The 16,379-nt window shown below is 44.3% G+C and overlaps 1 protein-coding gene across 1 annotated transcript in view; it reads right to left on the bottom strand.

The window, feature by feature from the left end:
• The window catches only part of ATP8B1 (ATPase phospholipid transporting 8B1), a 70,037-nt gene that overhangs the window by 38,745 nt on the left and 14,913 nt on the right, over positions 1-16,379 (bottom strand). The window lies entirely within an intron of this gene.

The raw sequence follows: 16,379 nt of genomic DNA, 5'->3' as shown, positions 1-16,379 counted from the left end.
ATCATTTTCTAAGTGAATAGGTACATCTAAAAACTTCATGTATTCCAGCCTTGATTGTTCTTGGCTCACGGTGCTAGAAGACAATCAAGCTCAAGGTGGACTACTGAGGGGAGGGCGTATACCGTATTTTTCGCTCCATAAGACGCACTTTTTCCCTCCTAAAAAGTAAGGGGAAATGTGTGTGCGTCAGGCAGGAAAAGCCCCCAAGAACCGCACACAAGCTCCACGCGGCTCCTGCGGGCTTTTCCCCAGGAGGGAGAAGGGACTGACACGGCCAGTCAGTCCCTTCTCCCTCCTTGTAGAAAAGCCCGCAGGAGCCGTGCGTTCCTTAAAGGGTGTGCAGTTCCTGTGGGCTTTTGCGGGAGGTGGTGGTATTGCCATAGCCACACGCAGCCCCTCCGGCCGGGAGAGGCTGCACGCGGCTATGGCTTCTTCTGGGGGGGGTGCGGGCTTCCCCCGGCAGCTCCAGAAGCTCTGGGAGAAGCGGACAGATTTTTTTTTTCTTGATTTCCCCCTCTAAAAACTAGGTGCGCCTTATGGAGCGAAAAATACGGTACTTTACATCCAAAGGCAAGTCAATTCACCCATCAAATTCCTTTCAAAGAGCCAGAGGGTTTTAGCTGCTTCCATATACATGAGCAACACACATGCTTTCCAGGCACCCAGATCATGGGTGGTGAAGATCCTGTGCCCCTACAGAGGATGTTGGACTCCAACTCGCATCAGCTCCCAGCCATGATGGCTCATAGTCAGGGATGATGGGAACTGAACCCCAGAAACATCTGGAGGGCCACAGATTCTTTATCTCTGCAACAGGACTTCCATTTGAACTATCAGAGAAAGGAGGGAAATCAGCCTGGACGTGCACATCTGCCACAGTGTCAACAGTTGCCCAAACTTGATAATGATTTCAAGGATTAAAAATGCTCCACATACACTATACAGTTGTTGTAAACAAAGCTGTTGTCTTATTATCTCCTGTATTAAAGATGAAGAGGACTGAGGCAGAGAGAGAGTGCAGTGTGCCTAGTGAGTTAGCAGCAGATGTTAAAATTTGACCCAAGGACTTCAGAACCTACCCTACACTGGGATTTCTGCACTCATCCCTTTTCAGCCATCATCCTCATCATCATGGCAAATTTAAACACATCAGAAAAATTCTCAAAGTAGTGTACAGATAAAATGCAGCTAAATCCATAAAACCAATGAAAAACAACATCAACACTGGTGACAGAGATGACTTTTTAAACAAATGTAGGCAACTGAAAGATGTGCTTTCAAAAACAAAAAAAGTGTAATTGTCAAATTTATCTGCAGCTCCAACCTTATACAGGCCGAATTATACATACAGCATTTGTTTCCCCAACACTATACACAAGCAAAGACAATCCTAGATTTCTTCTCGCTATCTGCATCCTGCAAATATACCTTATTCTCTCATTCACTTGGAGATGCAAATTTATTTTTCGTTCTATAAGACGCACCTTTCCCCTCACAAAAAGTAAGGGGAAATGTGTCTGCGTCTTATGGAGCGAATGCAGGCTGTGCAGCTATCGCTGAAGCCAGAAGAGCAAGCGGGATTGGTGCGCACTGATCCCTCTTGCTCTTCTGGCTTCAGGGATAGCTACGCAAAGCCTCTTGAGCGCAGTGGGAGTGTTCCTCCCGCTGCGCTCCATAGGCTTTGCGTTGCTTTCTTGTTTTCTTCCTCTAAAAACTAGGTGCGTCTTGTGGTCGGGTGCGTCTTATAGGGCGAAAAATACGGTGGTTGCCGTATTTTTCGCCCTATAGGACGCACCGGCCCATAGGACACACCTAGATATGGGGGGGGGGGAAATAAAGGGGGAAATTTTATTTTTCCCCCCCCAGGCGCGGGGCTGGGGAAGCTCGGGCTTTGACAGCTTTGGCATCGCTCTGGGAGCTTGTGGGGCAGGGGGCGGGGAAAGCGGAGCTTCCCCCTCCCCCAGCCCCCAGAACAGGATCCAGAGCGATGCTGAAGCTGCGTGCAGCTTTGGCATCGCTCTGGGAGCTTGCAGGGGAAAGCCCTCCGCCAGCCTTCTAGCCAAGTCGGGGGACAGCGGGAAAGGCGCGCTGCGCCTCCCGCTGTCCCCCGAGTTTGCGGGGCTGGAGACGGGGAGGAGCAGGCTTCTCCCCCCCCCCCGCCAGCCTTCTAGCCAAGTCGGGGGACAGTGGGAAAGGTGCGCTGCGCCTCCCGCTGTCCCCCGAGTTTGCGGGGCTGGCGACGGGGCTCTCCTGAAGCCTGGAGAGCAAGAGGGGTCGGTGCGCACCCACCCCTCTCGCTCTCCAGGCTTCAGCGAAAGCCTGCATTCGCCCTATAGGACGCACACACATTTCCCCTTCATTTTTGGAGGGGAAAAAGTGCGTCCTATAGGGCGAAAAATACGGTAATCAATGTATTAAAACTCAAATGTTTAACAAACCTTTCTTTCAACAAGTGGCAGGTTCTAATAAAATTACCACATGCTTCTATCCTGCATGTGTACAGAGGCTGGACAGCTATCAGTCAGAGACGCTGGAGCTGCAGTCGGCATTACAGAGCCTGCATTGCAAGGGGGCTCAGCTGGATGACCTCTGAGTACACATTTTCATCTCTATGATTAAGGATCATTTGCCTAAGGCACAACCCTGGCATTGCCACCTGCCTTCTGCCAAACGTAGCTTGGACTCAGTCCCCAGAAAACTCCTTAGAATGAGGTGTGCAATTATGCAGCCATCTCTTATTAGTACAGCAACTGAATACTAAAAAGCAGGCCTTTGAAGAATATGTTATTAAATAAAATTTCTGTGTATTTGTGTGTGGAAATGAATAATAAAAGGGAGAAAGCTCACATATGTGCTTCAGAGGTGACAATAAAGGCAATTTTCCAATGAAACACAACAGCACATAGAAGTGCACCTCTAATAGACCGTTTTGTTTCTTCTTAACGAAGCCTAACAGAACAGAATATGTTGTATTGTGAAGTATGACTACAATCCTTCTCTCTCAGGGGAACTGAACAATGGTTTTGCAGCAGAAAGTTGTAATTTAAAGAAGACACACAGCTTTACCCTCTGCCAATACCAAGCACTAAACCCCACCCCACAAACGATTGACTGATGATCTAATTTGTATACTGTTAATATAAGCAGTACGCAGAAAACTGAAACAACAACATTGCAAAGAAGTTACAAAACATATGAAAATCAACATCAATTCATTTTCCTTCTGGCACACCCTCTTCCTCTCAGCCTCTGGGTTCTCTCCTAGGGCCCAAACAAACTCTCAGCTCACCCACAAAAGTCTCACAATAAGAGTTCCTGGAAATGGTCACCCTAGTCTTTCACTCCAGACTTGCATTTTACAGACTGGCCCAAGGTGGATGGCACATCCTCAGGCTGCCCACAGTTGTGTCCCATCCAGTTCCCCTCTCCACACTCAGTTCCAGGTGCAGCACAGTTTGTTGAGTTTCCCAGGGGGTCCAGAAGATGGGTTGAGGAACCTATGCTCCTCTGAAAAATTGCTGGATGACCATTGGACCCTGCAGGCTGGGGCTGGGGCAGGGCAGGCAGGGAGGTTGGAGCCCAACAACATCTGGAAAGCCACAGGTTGCCCATCCTTGCAATAAAGCTTGTTAAAAAGTACTAAAGATTTCATAGGTAAGAAGCATATGCAATGGGAATCCAAAGCTCAAGGGAAACTCATTTGAAAGTGGAACAAACTTAAATAGTGTTGAAATTTAATATGAATGTCACTATGCTTTAGGGTGCTTAATGAACAAATTAGTTGGATTAGATCATTACATTTAAATTTGAATTTTATCAAATATAAAAGCTGCCTTTCTGGGATGTATAAAGGAGGTAAGCTTACAATTCTACAAGCAGTTACCATTTGCTAGAGGGAATGGCTGTTTTCATTGCTTTGTTTCCCATTACATTGACTGGAGCTGCCAAAACAGACTGAAGAAATAAAAAGTATGTTCTAAAATTCAGAGCCCTGACAATTAAGATTTGGTTTTAAAGGAACTTGAGTAGGAGAATGGAGCTCTACATCCCTAGGCAACAATCACGGCCTGCAGAGAGACAGTAGTCATAACAGCCCAATTCCGGTCCTCAATCATCCATGCCACAAGGACTTTAAATCATGATTTTCCGTTTGAACTCTAGTAAGGCTACATAAATATGCTTCCACACCTGCAAATACTAGGAAGACTGTTTTTGCTGATACAGTCTAGGCTAGGGAGTGGCCCTGTTAATGCCTAACAGGGTAATAAAAACACACACAAACCAAAGCCTTTTAGCTGCTCCCCTAGCCAACTGTTCAACAAACTCTTTGCGCTGGATACCGGATACTCATAAAGAAAAGAGTATTATGACCCTGAGCAGTTCCTTTACAAAAAATAATAATGAGAGAGAATCGTGACAAATCAGTTATGCTAACTACCCACACACCAGATCCCCATTTTATATGAAAGAGGTACACTGCTCACGAGACATGTACAATTGCTTTCATTTTTTTTTAAAAAATTGTAGACCGCCAGGTAAGCTGAGCAACACACTCCAAACAGGTTTTTAGAAAGAAAGAAAGAAAGAAAGAAAGAAAGAAAGAAAGAAAGAAAGAAAGAAAGAAAGAAAGACCTTCTGGCATCGATTTAGTTTCTGAAGTCCTAAATGCAACTTGGGTGATCTCATTCTGACTCAGCAGTATTTTTCTCCTTCATCTCAAAACACAACAAGCCTAGATTGCTAATAAAGGCAATAACAACAAACTCAAAGGAATTGTGTATTGTGCCACTTAAATCAACAGTCAAAGAACTAAAGCAACATGCCAATTTCAAGGATACAACCTCTCTCCCTAACTAGCTTTCAAACTCCATGGCTGCTTTTTTTGTTGTTGGTTCAAAGGCTAAAACAACAAAATGTGCTTTAGGTCGCTTGGAGACCTTTGGGTAAGCAGGTGGCTAACAAGTTTAATAAATGATGGTGGTGGTAAATAATAATAAAGCAGCACATGGGACATAACTTAAGTTACAGGCAAGAGAGTATCTGCCTATGCTTACTTGTGAATGAGCCGCTCTTCTGCATCATAGATTTGTTGAAAGGATATGGAGAGAGGGTTTTGTTGATTCTAACTAAGCAGAACATAAGTAATTCATATTATCAATCATTTTAGGAGGTACGATTAGGAATGGAGCGCTTCCTTTGAAAATGCTGGAGTTTTGCAAACTCCAGCATGGCAGCAATCCCACTTTCCCGGAACCATTTCTAAGGACCACAACAGTGCCTCTGCTTCTCCACTTTCAGCAATCCCTTTTGATTCAACGGTTCCCATCAGATTCAAAAGAAGAATCCTTCTAAAAACTTGAACTCATGGAACTTTCGTCTGCCAGTCGTCCAGACAGAGAAGGCTGCTGCCCAAAGCAAACCTTGATAGGAGCCATCAAGAGTTTCATCGTCCACGTAATATAACTCAGACCAAATATTCACAGCGGACAAGATGATATCATGTTTTTCCAAATCTTCATAGGGAAATTTCTTTTCTAGCCATAGGTTTCCTCGTTTTTGTACTGTATTTAATAGCGCCCCAGAATACACACTCTGCAATTAATTATGCTCCTGAAATAAGCACTTTTTAAGACAACCCCACATCAAGCACAGTACAGAGCTAATAAGAGTTTAAGGCATCTAATTCTTTTCTGCCACTCAAGTCAATGGCTTTGCTCAACGCAACAATCAGGTCTGGGGGGGAAACCCCACGTTTTACCTCTTTGTAAAGGTAAAGAACCCCTGACAGTTAAGTCCAGTCGCGAATGACTCTGGGATTGCAGCGCTCATCTTGCTTTACTGGCCAAGGGAGCTGACATTTGTCCGCAGACAGTTTTTCCAGGTCATGTGGCCAGCATGACTAAGCCGCTTCTGGCGAAACCAGAGCAGCACATGGAAATGTTGTTTACCTTCCCGCTGGAGCGGTACCTATTTATCTACTTGCACTTTGACATGCTTTCAAAGTGCTAGGTTGGCAGGAGCAGGGACTGAGCAACAGGAGCTCACGCCGTCGCAGGGATTTGAACCGCTGAGCTTCTGATCAGCAAGCCCTAGGCTTAGTGGCTTACACCACAGCGCCACCCGCGTCGCTTACCTCTTTGATTACATTGTATAGTCTTGCTCCTGAACCATGCAACTTTGCTAACTGCAACAAAATATTTTATGTAAGGTCGTCCAGGAACCCTACCCCTTGTACAGGTGACAAGGTGAACTCCTATGTCCCTCCTCAGTACCCAAATGCTCAGCCGACTAAGCCAATGCACGCTGCATCGTCATCCCACCCTCAGTAGCACATGGCAGTACACAGGGGGTAGCTTTCAACCCACTGAGGCGAGGAGTTTCACTGGCACAGGGAAAGCAAGCAGACTGCCACTTGCTTCTTCCTGGTCTGGAAACCGGTTTGCTGGCCCAGATACGCTGAAGACTCAAATTTGAACAGGTTGCAGGCTTGTTACGAACTCAAAGGAAGTGTGACCTTTTACACACCCCTTTACCCTCTTTCCCAACAATCATTTTGGGCATTGGAGGGGGGGGGACTATTCAGGCTCAGCCTACCGTTGCCTCTGAAATAACTGCAGGTGAAGGAAGAAAGATCTACCTTTCTCTAAGCCAATTCTCCCCACCCCAGCCTGACTGATAAGTTGGGAGGGAAGGAGCAAACAAAAAGCCAGTCATTTTCCTCTCCTCTGCAATTACACTTGTGTATGCATATAGATAACATGGAATGGCCTAGCGATGGATTAAACAAGTTTCGAATTCTGGTCTTCAGGCATTAGCAGATCAGGTGAATAGGTAGGGAGCTACAGTGACTTCATGACGCCACAATCTATACAGAAACAGCGTCTGCTGAAGGTATACCAAAAGCTTGCTGGTGCTGCCTACTGTACTTCCAAACATAAATGGCAATCGTCCATCCTCAACTGGCTGTGTACATGCCACAGGGAACATGAAATTCACTCAGGACTTTCCAGCATATGGATACAGCTGTTTAAGGAGACATTTGAAAGATTATACGTTTTTTGTTGCAGCCTGCAGGAAGGCACTGGTCTCCATACTGTCATTCCAGCAAGCTAACAAAATAGGTAGGAATCAGTTTTACTGAGCCAGTAGTCACTGACGTTACGATGCAAGAACAGCAGCAGCACAGCATCCATTTTAAAAAAAAGTTATATACAGTCATACTTTGGTTTTCGAACAGCTTAGTTCTCGAACGTTTTGGCTCCTGAACGCCGCAAACCCAGAAGTGAGTGTCCTGGTTTGCAAACTATTTTTGGAAGCTGAACGTCTGACGGGGCTTCCGCGGCTTCCGATTGGTTGCAGGAGCTTCCTGCAGCCAATCAGAAGCTGCACTTTGGTTTCCAAACATTTTGGAAGTCGAACGAACTTCCAGAACAGATTCTGTTTGACTTCCAAAGTACGACTGTACTGTGTTTAAGCCCTTTGCCTTTATTTCCGAACTCTTAAGTTACATGCACTGAAAACTAAGTAGTTTGCAGGAAAAGGAAGTTCCATAGCAAATGATCCAAAACAGGATCCCTGAAGGAACTCACGCTCATTCTTTCAATTACTCAGGCATTTTGCTATTTTGTTATTGCTATTCACTTGTTGCTATTTTTTTAATGCCAGCTTTCTGCAAACTAAGATAGTGCACGAAAAAAAATCAAAGCAACAACAGCATTATAAATAACATTTAAATGTATGTCTGTGAAAATCACATTTTATCAGGGGAAATTGCCTTGTGAAAATTTGTATACGAGGCAAAACTGCACACATCACACGTATACAGCAGGAGAAATTTGCACACAAATGCTGAAGTATTTTAATTGGCAGGGGGGAATTCGCAAACCGATGTGAAAATGTGGATGACTGGACTGAACAAAGAATGGGGAAAATTTTTAAGTTACTTGAAAGAACACTGTAAACAATTTAAAACATTAGCAGGATTTTGAGAACACTTGCAATGAAGAGAGAACTATGATAAAAAAATTGAGTTTTAAGAAAATATGGAGAATACAATACGATGCAGTTTGAAAATAATATCTGGGAAAACCATGGAGGGGTGGAGGGAAGTTCGGGGATTCTGAGAATCCTGTTTGCAAAATAATAATAATAATAGTAATAATAATAGTAATAATAATAATAATAATAATAATAATTTATTTATACCCTGCCCATCTGGCTAGACTTCCCAAGCCACTCTAGGCGGCTTCCAACAAAATATTAAAATACCGTAATGAATCAAACATTAAACGTTTCCCTAAACAGGGCTGCCTTCAGATGTCGAAAAGTCTGGTAGTTGTTGTTCTCTTTGACATCTGGTGGGAGGGCGTTCCACAGGGTGGGCGCCACTACCGAGAAGGCCCTCTGCCTGGTTCCCTGTAACTTGACTTCTTGCAGTGAGGGAATCGCCAGAAGGCCCTTGGCACAGGACCTCAGTGTCCGGGTAGAATGATGGGGGTGGAGACGCTCCTTCAGGTATACTGGGCCGAGGCCGTTTAGGGCTTTAAAGGTCAGCACCAACACTTTGAATTGTGCTTGGAAACGTACTGGGAGCCATGATTATGATTTATGTATGATGATAAATGTTAAAAGTGAAAATGAATTTTAAAATGTAAAAAGAAGAAGAGGAGAAGAAGAAGAAAACTGGAAGAATGAGCAGCTGATACTGGCAGATCCCCATCAATATGGAATGAGAGGGATAGGAAGCTCAGACAGTTAACCTTGGTTGGAGTAGCGGGTAGTATTACAAAAGTGTCCCTGTTTTCATCTGCGAAACATTGAACAGCATGTACTCTTAACAACCTTTCCTTCACACCCGCTTGCTGGCACAAATGCAGTGCCACTCAGCATGCACAGAGAGCCTTTTCCTGTACTTTGGACTGCCTCAGACAACCCACCCCTTTGTACATGTATGGATCTCCACTTCGGGGACAAAGGGCTTTTCGATAAGATGACATGTTCGAGCCTACCATGCATATACAAAAATCGAGCAATGAAACCATCCAAGACAGGCTACAGCTCATATATGTACAACTGAGCGTACCAACACAAGACTACCCAGACAGGTGGCGTTCACATTTATGAGTATATTCCACATGCAACTGGAATTCTAAGAACCATGCACAATGCTTGCTGAAGAACAAATATTGCAATAATGGAGAAGGGTGTGGAAAAGCAAACACCAGATCTTTTGAAGTTTCAGAGCCTAAAAGGAACAGGTATTCTCTCTCCTGCCTCCACACTTCTCCTGGACGTCTTTCCAATTCCAAACTTGTTCTAATCATCCTTTTCTCCTTGCCATTCTTCCTTCTGTTGAGTGACAACAGTGCCCTCTGGGCACAGGGTGAGGACGCCAGAGGGAACCATAAGCCGAATACTACCAATGCCCAAACTGGGTCACATTTGCCACTGATCTGAAAGGCAATTGAGGAAATGCCAAGTGGCGAAGACTCCCACAGGAAAAGAAGCTCTTCTGGTGCGTCACTAACACCTTCTCTACGGTACTGAATTACTTCTACCTCCTCCACGATCCTGATTTACCACTTAACTACCCCCGCCCTGGTCCAACTAACCCCAAGAAAACTTTCCCCACCAAGTACAGCAGCTGTCGCAAGAGTTGCCGCTGGAATCTGTTTCCTAGTTTACAACAACTTAGTGCCAGCAGCACAACCTAGGGTGCTGTGATCACAGATCCATACATCCCCAAGATCCGCAAAAGTACCATATTTTTTGCTGTATAAGACTCACTTTTTTCTTCCTAAAAAGTAAGGGGAAATGTGTGTGCGTCTTATGGAGCGAATGCAGGCAGCTATCACAGAAGCCAGAAGAGGAAAGGGGATTGCTGCTTTCACTGCACAGTGATCCCTCTTGCTGTTCTGGCTTCTGAGATTCAGAATATTTTTCTTCTTGTTTTCCTCCTCCAAAAACTAGGTGCGTCTTGTGGTCTGGTGCATCTTATAGAGCGAAAAATACAGTAGTTATACACAAGCAAGTAGGTTGGGAGAGCTTTGGGCTTGTTGCTCTCAAAACAAAAGGCGCTTTTCGAACCAATGAGGTTTTCAAATGTAGTTTAGGATAAGGTATCATGGTCCCTTGACCAAAGGCAGTGCTTAGGGAGGCAAAAGTGATTGGCCGCGCCTAAGGTAACTATTTGGATCCCGGCCTCTTATCATTTAACTAATAAGATTCTTAATCATTGCGATGGAGAGGGGGCAGGCAGAAAGAGGTCAAATATATTACAGATATTGTGTTGCTGGAGAGGTGCAATTCCTGAATCAGTAGTAGAAGCGGCACGGTTGTCTCTCATTCACTAGAGTAGGGGTAGTCAACCTTTTTATACCTACTGCCCACTAATGCATCTTTCTTGATGGTAAAATTTCCTTACCGCCCACCAGTACTCGATGGAAGGAGGATTCAGCTTGTGCCGTAGAACCCCCTACTGCCACCTAGAATCCTGAAACGCCCACTAGTGGGCGGAAAGGACCAGGTTGACAACCCCTGCACTAGAGTCAAGATACACATGCTCACCTAATATACAAGGCAGAGGAGTGTCTGTTCAGGTGGAATAAAGTTCAGATGGAATCTTGGAGAATCAGGTGGCAGTAGAGGAGTAGACATGATAAACTGCAGTTAAAAACTGAAGAAAAGATGCATTAAGGACTACAATGCTCTCAAACGTCAGCCAGTGAAAAATGCAGCCACACAGGTAATGGCTGGTACCAGGAAGTTGATTCGGTACACTTCATGTGTATTGTACCAGTTGCACTGTGTGACAGTGTGTTCCCAGGCCCAACACAAAGTGCTGGTGGTGACATTTGAAGCCCTAAGAAGTTTGGGTGTGGGTTACTTGAAGGACCGCTTTCATTCTCACCGACCTGCCCTTATCATGCCATCCATATCACAGGCCCCATTCACATACCCACCTATGAGAGCAAGCAGAATGGCAGGCACACAGGACAGGGCCTTTTCAGCAATGGCCCCACCTCCTGTGAAATATGCTTCCAAGTGAGATCGGGCTAGCCCTATCCCTACAAAATTTCAAGCAGGGTCTAAAGATATCTCTGACATTTTTATAGAATGGTTTTAAGTCATCTGGGGATATGGCAGGCTGTTTTATTCTATTCACGTTGTGTCATTTACACCTGCGATGGGCAGGCTCTTATTTTAAGGTGCTGATTTTAAAACTAAAAGTAGGTTTAGTTTTCAGCTGTGTTTTGCTGCCTTAAACCATATTTGTCACGCTTTCCGGCATTAAAATATGTTAAATAAAAAATTGATATTGAGAAAGAAAAGGAAGACACGAGAGAAAGCAGCTCTGTGCACAGACAGCAATTAGTTCCAGAAAGAATGATTGGCGGTAATGTTAAGAAGCAGATAAAGGAGGCCAAAAGTAAAATATAAAGACAGCAACACAAGATCTCTAAGAGTTTACATCAATCACAATATCAAGCAGCTAGCACAGGCTGAATACATACTTCTACAGTTCCCTCTTGTCCATTTAATTCTTCACAAAAGGATCCGTCAGATATGCAGAACATATTGAGGATAAGCAATTGCTCTTGTCATTTTGAGCAATCCCTAACCAAACAGCCTCATGGAATATTATCCTTCATTAAAGTTGTATTAGTTGCCTTTAATTGCTTAAAGATGTATTAATTGCTCCTGTAACAGGAGATTCTGCCAGAAAAAAAGAGTCCAATTTGCACAACCAGATATGCTTCGAAAATATTAACAAGAGTTCAAACCAGGTCAAGCATGACATTAACATGTGTCAAGCTGAAGATGAGTGTTCAGCGTCCTTCCCAATTTATCACTTGGATCAAAATAAAGGCGATAGAATAACCAAACCCCAGAGCAGAACAGGACCTCCTACATGTATCACAGTCAATCTTGGCACTGAACTGGGAGATTCACAGGTTAGGCTTCTTCTACCTCTTTTTCTGAAGGCTGGTATCTCACTACTGAAATAGCGTGAGCAACTCTATGGATTCTAATTTTACAATTTTACACCATGATAACAACCTTCTGTTAGCCCTAACTAGTATAAAATAACACAGAAATACAAAATATAGGCTTCTGAACTTAAAAGCGATTTTGAAAGTCGATACGTTAAAATAATCTTACGATAAATTACACAGGTAATTTCTCCCACCAGTGTATTTCTAGCTGTTGTGCTGACCGGTGCCTAAAACAAGGTGGAAGTCAAAAGCCCAGGACCTTCCAACTCACCAACCCATGGCCAAACCCATCAAGGTGACAGTACCCTGCTTCCCAGACCCCTCTTATGTTTATCTTTAGCTACCAATACTATTGCACTTCTACTTAAAGTGTGGGGGGGGCGTGGGCGTGCAATACACACATACATTCTCCTGTCAAATTGCTCAAGACTGTTCTCAGAAGTTTCAGTAAAAAAAAACCCGTACTTGAACAACATTTCTCTAAACATTTCCCCTAAGGAGAAGGAACCAGATTTCCAAAGCTCCAGGCATAGATTGTGCATAAAACCCAAATGCGAACCAGGGAGACTTCAAAAGAAAGTTGGATCATTTTTGCACCTCATAAACCATGAGCTAGGATTATGTCCACATGCCCTCAATCTATTTGTTCTTAAAATACCACTGAGATATAGATTTAATCGCTTCTCGGCCTTTTGGCTAAGATCAAGTGTGGTGTGGAGATATAGATTTATTCATCCATAGGCAGGTGCGGAACAAAGTTCGAAAGGAAGCAAGTCTCCCCCAAGGCCATCTGATTATATATAAGCAGAGACCAGAAACCGTATTTCCAAAAGGCTGTCAATCACCAAATCTCACGCATAAAGCACAGAAAGAAAGAAAAATGGGGAAAACAAACAGTGAAACTTATGAAACACCTGCAATTGTTCTTCCTGGAGCCAATATATATTCCCCCGACCCACCTGTCGTTCTAAGATAAAAGAAAATGTTGGGACAGAATTGATGGTGGAGGTTGCCATAGCTGTGGTGGCCGAGGGACTGACATTGTAGGATAAGGTTCTCACATGCAGGGGGCCACAGCCACACCATACATCCAAAGCACTATTATAACACTTTAGCACCAGCACCCAAATGGCAAGAGAAGAACCTGGTCGAGGTGGCCTTACCCTTAAAGAACGCAAGTTGAACAAAACTGGAAGTGGCGCCATACAGATCACTCCAGAGCTGCCCCAAAACACCACTAGTACCCTGTTTGGACTCTGTTCAGCTCAACTTCATTATTATTGTTGTTATTTTGTTTGTGTGCAAAAAAAGGATTTCACTGTCTGGACACTTCAGCCAAAAAAAACACCACATTCTGGCCAGTACTTGAGGTACGTTGGAGAGCAGGGAGGGAAGAGAGAGCTGGAATCACATGCCCTGAATTGCAGAAAGAAGCTTGAAAATCTAGTTTGGAGCTATCCAAAAGGCGTCTAAACAAAACAAAACAAAAAACCTATTTGTCTCCAAGTGGTTTACAGTTGCCAACTTCTTTGCAACACTGTCTGCCTGGAAGAGCCGTTAGACTGGATTAAACTTGACTTACCTGATGAGAAACTTGTCCGGAATTAGAGATACCAGTACTAACGAAGCCACTCTTGACTGTTAAAAATGTGGAAAATGCATCCCTTACCAGAAGGTATGTGCCATTGTGCTACCTAACCTCCTTAGTTAGAGATCTGTGTGCCTATACAGCAAATTACAATTCTATAAGCACACAGCAACATGCAAAAAACCAGGTAAGTGCAAGCATGCCAATATTCACTCAGCATAGACTCAAGGCACACCTAAGGCAGCTCAGGAAAACACACATCCTGTTATTTAATTTTATAACTATTTATTCAGGCTTTCCAACAGAAGCCTGGTGCCTTTTAACCATATTGGCAGCATGGATTGTTGATTTTAAGCCTGTTCTAGCAAACCAGGAAATTAAAAAAACTAAACAACAGCAACACTGACAGAACTGAGCTAAAGCTACTACCAGTCCAAGCCTGTCCACATTTTTTCAGATTTGTACAAAATAATGGTACAAAATAAGATGGTTACTACTTCCAGCATTTACTTTTCTTTTTCGCCTTACGTCTCTCCAAATTATGTGTTCACAGGAGTTTACAACACAAGGTTAAATGACTATAAGACGATAAACAGCCCCACAAAAACAAAGCAGCATCAAAACCCTTAAGAGAAGAATTAGCCAAAACGCTCAATCTCACTGAAGCAGCAACTCCGGAAAAGAATATACAGTACAGTACTCTTCGTTTAGAGTCCAAATGATAGAAGTGTAGCCATCAAGAACCCTGGGGAGGGTGTTCCCGAACAACTGCTTAGCTGCTAAGACATCTGATGGCACTGCCAGCTAACAAAAGCTGCTCTTTTTTTCCTTATGGCTCCCACGTGCTGAGGTACTAATGAGAAAAAATTCAGATTTGCATGCTAGAGACAGACAAGATCATGAGCTGCTGCTGTTGTTGTTTTTAGACCAACTGGTCATTTTAAGAGCATGAGCGGAGCAAAGAATAATGGGAAATGGCAGCAAAGCTGTCTGTTTGCAAATAGTGGCAACCAGCATCAGTCATAAGCGTGAATGCCTCTGCAATCCAAACCAGTGATTCAAATTTATAATTACCAAACAAAAACGGACCATTACTGTTAAATGCTACATAAATGACTTGAAACTGATCTGCTTTGGAGGCCCTGTTCCAGGTACATGTATTGTTTTGAGGAGCATATGGCAAATGGTTGGGACGTCTGCCATAATGGCACCACTGTATGCCTTCCAGTGGCAAGTGAATATTAAAGGTAAAGGGACCGCTGACCATTAGGTCCAGTCGTGGCCGACTCTGGGGTTGCGGCGCTCATCTCGCTTTATTGGCCGAGGGAGCCGGCGTACAGCTTCCTTGTCATGTGGCCAGCATGACTAAGCCGCTTCTGGCAAACCAGAGCAGCGCATGGAAACGCCGTTTACCTTCCCGCCGGAGCGGTACCTATTTATCTACTTGCACTTTGACGTGCTTTCAAACTGCTAAGTGAATATTACTTTGTCTTAAAGGACAATTGGAAACTTTCCTCAGGATGGTGGAGGGCATGTGTGCTGTGTCCCATTGATGTATTAATAATAATAATTTATTATTTGTACCCCACCCATCTGGCTGGGTTTCCCCAGCCACTCTGGGCGGCTTCCAACAAAGACTAAAAATACATCAAAAAGTCACACAAAATGTCGAACATGTAGTGGTGGTAACACCCCCCCCCCCTTCTTCTGATAGGAAATGAGGAGGCAAAAAATGAGGGGGCAAGGAGCGTCAGTTGTGGGGGAGTGAGAAATGTCCCTATTTTCTTTCATCTGAGGAATGTTGGCTGATATGAAAGTCTGAGACCAGAGAAGGCAAGGAAGAATGGGAGGCGTACATTGTGTATGTGTGTGCAGTTCTCACTCAGGGCCACCAGTATGTAAATGAAGGATTGAAAACTGTTAGCTGTTAGCTAGTTGTAAGTTGTTACTGTTTCAAGTTACTTAGTATTATGTAAAGCAGCCAGCCAGTGGCGTAGCGTGGGTTGTCAGCACCCGGGGTCAAGGCAATTAATTTGTGCCCCCTAACCAGTGGATTTGCGCCCCCTAACCCTAACCCCCAGATGTTGCGCCCGGTGCGGCCGCCCCCCCTGCACCCCCCACGCTACGCCACTGCAGCCAGCTAGGCTGCAGTCATTCTGATTCCAGGAGCAGTTCTAACTACTGCAATAAAGAGCTGTGAATCCAACAGAGCTGTGTCCTTCGTCCATCTTTTCCGCTATTCAACACAAGGTGCAGGGAATCCGGAGCTGCAGAACGCGAGTTCTCACAAAATCAACCCCAGCACATACATGCAAGTACTGACCAGAGTGAGCTCTGCCCAAAGAGCATGTTGGAGCCAAACTACTTTGCCAGAAATTAAAAAGCTTGGGTGCGACCACCAGCACCTGTAAACCTGCCTCTCAAAAACAAGCAAGCAGAAGGTGACACTCCAGATGTTTCTCTTCTGAGTAACATCTGGCCACGCAGTGCATCTGCAGACCTATACTGTTCACAGTGCACACGGATTCCACAAGCAGTTAGGCACATTTCAACAGGACGCACGTTCCGCTATTATATAATTAACATCAGTCACATCTTGGCTCAGCATAGCCAATTCACATAGACACCAGGGAGGAGGTTAACTAAAGGGTAGCGTGAAGCTTTGTCACTTGGAATGGGTCATGGAAAGTGTGCCTACAAAGCATGAATGCAGTTCGCTAACCAGCAATGCATCTGCCTAAAGAATGGAAGTCAGGGAAAAAAGAGGATCTGAGCAATTGGTACTGTCGTTTATC

This window comes from Podarcis liolepis (assembly GCF_965112155.1).
Source record: "Podarcis liolepis genome assembly, chromosome: 11".
NCBI classification, from domain to species: Eukaryota; Metazoa; Chordata; class Lepidosauria; order Squamata; family Lacertidae; genus Podarcis; species Podarcis liolepis.
The sequence above is the reverse complement of the archived record's forward strand: the minus strand, read 5'-3'. Positions and strand labels throughout refer to the sequence as shown.